This window comes from Neomonachus schauinslandi, chromosome 7 (genome assembly GCF_002201575.2).
Source record: "Neomonachus schauinslandi chromosome 7, ASM220157v2, whole genome shotgun sequence".
NCBI lineage: Eukaryota > Metazoa > Chordata > Mammalia > Carnivora > Phocidae > Neomonachus > Neomonachus schauinslandi.
The window spans coordinates 105182032-105185017 of record NC_058409.1 but is presented as its reverse complement, the minus strand read 5'-3'; the positions used below and the strand labels follow the sequence as shown (position 1 = coordinate 105185017).

Here is a 2986-nt window from a genome sequence, read left to right as displayed (position 1 = left end):
TGAGCAGAGTGGTCTTTAGCTTCCAAGTGTTTGAATTTCTGCCAAATTTTTTCTTGTGATTGAGTTCCAGTTTTAAAGCATATGGTCTGAGGAGATCCAGAGAATTATCTCAATCTTTTGGTATCGGTTGAGAGCTGATTTGTGACCCAGTCTGTGGTCTATTCTGGAGAAAGTTCCATGTGTACTCAAGAAGAATGAGTATTCTGTTGTTTTAGGGTGGAATGTTCTGTATATATCTATGAGGTCCATCTGGTCCAATGTATCATTCAAAGCTCTTGTTTCTTTGTTGATTTTCTGTTTGATGATCTGCCTGTTGCTGAGAGTGGAGTATTGAGGTCTCCTACAATTAAGGTATTGTTATCAATATGACTATTTTGGTTAACAGTTGGCTTATGTAGTTGGCTGCTTCCATGTTGGGGGCAGCCAACTATGTAATATTTACAATTGTTAGATCTTCTTGTTGGATAGACTCTTTAAAAATGATATAGTGTCCTTTTGTGTCTCTAACTACAGTCTTTAGTTTAAAATCTAATTTGTCTGATATAATAATTGCTACCCCTGACTGGGAAATTTAAATTGTGCCAGCCAGCTGCATGAGCCACACTGTCATTGGGGTGATTCATGGTGGACATTTTGAGGGCAGCTGACCCACAGCCTGCATGCCCCAGACTGCTTCCTGTGGAAGCCTGAGCTGGCCGTGTAGCTTTCTCCTTTTGTCTCGTAACCATGTCCACCAACGAGAATGCTAATTCACCAGCTGCCCACCTTAACAGATTCAAGAACAAGGGGAAAGAGTACAGAAATGAGGCGGTGCCGAACAGAAGTTAATGTGGAGCTGAAGAAAGCTAAGAAGGATGACCAGATGCTGAAAAGGAGAAACATAAGCTTGTTTCCTGATGATGCTACCTCTCCACTACAGGAAAACCGCAACAACCAGGGCACTGTAAATTGGTCTGTTGATGACATTGTCAAAGGCTTAAATAGCAACAATTTGGAAAGCCACCTGCAGGCTACTGAAGCTGCTAGGAAACTGCTTTCTAGGGAAAAACAGCCCCCCATAGACAACATAATCCGGGGTGGTTTGATTCCAAAATTTGTGTCCTTCTTGGGCAGAACTGATTGTAGTCCCATTCAGTTTGAATCTGCTTAGGCTCTCACTAACATTGCTTCTGGGATGTCAGAACAGACCAAGGCTGTGGTAGATGGAGGTGCTATCCCAGCATTCATTTCTCTGTTTGCATCTTCCCATGCCCACATCAGTGAACAAGCTGTATGGGCTCTAGGAAACATTGCAGGTGATCATTCAGTTTTTTGAGACTTGGTTATCAAGTATGGTGCAGTTGACCCACTATTGGCTCTCCTTGCAGTTCCTGATATGTCATCTTTAGCATGTGGTTACTTACGTAACCTTACTTGGACAGTTTCAAACCTTTGTCACAACAAGAATTCTGCACCCCCATTAGATGCTGTTGAGCAGATTCTTCCTACCTTAGTTCGTCTCCTGCATCATGATGATCCAGAAGTATTGGCAGATACCTGCTGGGCCATTTCCTACCTTATGGATGGTCCAAATGAATGGATTGAAATGGTTGTGAAAACAGGAGTTGTGCCCCAGATTGTGAAGCTTCTAGGAGCTACTGAATTGCCCATTGTGACTCCTGCACTAAGAGCCATAGGAAATATTATCACTGGGACAGATGAACAGACTCAGGTTGTAATAGATGCAGGAGCACTTGTTGTTTTTCCCAGCCTCCTAATGAACCCCTAAACTAATATTCAGAAGAAAGCTATGTGGACAATGTCAAACATTACAGCTGGTCGCCAGGACCAGATACAGCAAGTTGTGAATCATGGATTAGTCCCATTCCTCATTGGTGTTCTCTCTAAGGCAGACTTTAAGACACAAAAGGAAGCTGTCTGGGCTGTGACCAACTATACAAGTGGTGGGACAGTTGAACAGATTGTATACCTCATTCATTGTGGCATAATAGAACCATTGATGAACCTCTTAACTGCAAAAGATAACAAAATTATTCTGGTTATTCTGGATGCCATTTCAAACATCTTTCAGGCTGCTGAGAAACTAGGTGAAACTGAGAAACTTAGTATAATGATTGAAGAATGTGGAGATTTGGACAAAATTGAAGCTCTACAAAACCATGAAAATGAGTCTGTGTATAAAGCTTCATTAAACTTGATTGAGAAGTATTTCTCTGTAGAGGAAAAGGAAGATCAGAATGTTGTGCCATAAACTACCTCTGAAGGCTATACGTTCCAAGTTCAGGATGACACTCCTGGGACTTTTAACTTTTAGATTGTACACCTGAGGCAGAAAGTTGTTTGTTGTGTACTCTGTTGGGTAGAAGTTTGTCTTACTGTTTCTCTACTAAGAACTCTTTTTAAATGTGTTTTGTTATTTTAGCACTTTTTACAACGAAACTCTACTTGACCAGTTCCAAACTACCACCTGTATGAAGCTCCTCCTCTCAGTGGGTTTCTTATTTCTATGTGGAATCTCCTCTCTTGCAGTGTCCTATAAGTAAAGATTAAATTCCACTCTCTTCTTTACTTCAAAAAAAAAAAAAAAATTGCTACCCCAGCTTTCTTTTGAGGTCAGCTGGCATGGAAGATGGATTTCAATGCCCTCACTTTCAGTCTGGATGTATCTTTAGGTTCAAAATGAGTCTCTTGTAGACAGCATATAGATGGGTCCTGTCTTTTTATCCAGTCTGCAACCCTGTGCATTTTATGGGAACATTTAGGCTGTTCACGTTGAGAGTGATTATTGAAAGATGAATTTATTGTCATCATGTTGCCTGTGAAGACCTTGTTTTTTCTTGAAAAAGACCTTTCTTTTTCCTGTAAATTTCTTTTCTATATCACTCTTGGGGTCTTTCTCCTTTTATAGAACCCCCCTTAATATTTCATGCAGGCGTGGCTTAGTGGTCACATATTCTTTCAGTTTCTGCCAGTCTTGGAAGCTCTG

At 40.9% G+C, this 2986-nt stretch overlaps 1 pseudogene; it reads left to right on the top strand.

Annotated features, from left to right (window-relative positions):
• Positions 1-726: 726 nt before the first annotated feature.
• On the top strand, positions 727-2314 carry LOC110587161 (annotated as a pseudogene).
• The last annotated feature ends 672 nt before the right edge of the window (positions 2315-2986 follow it).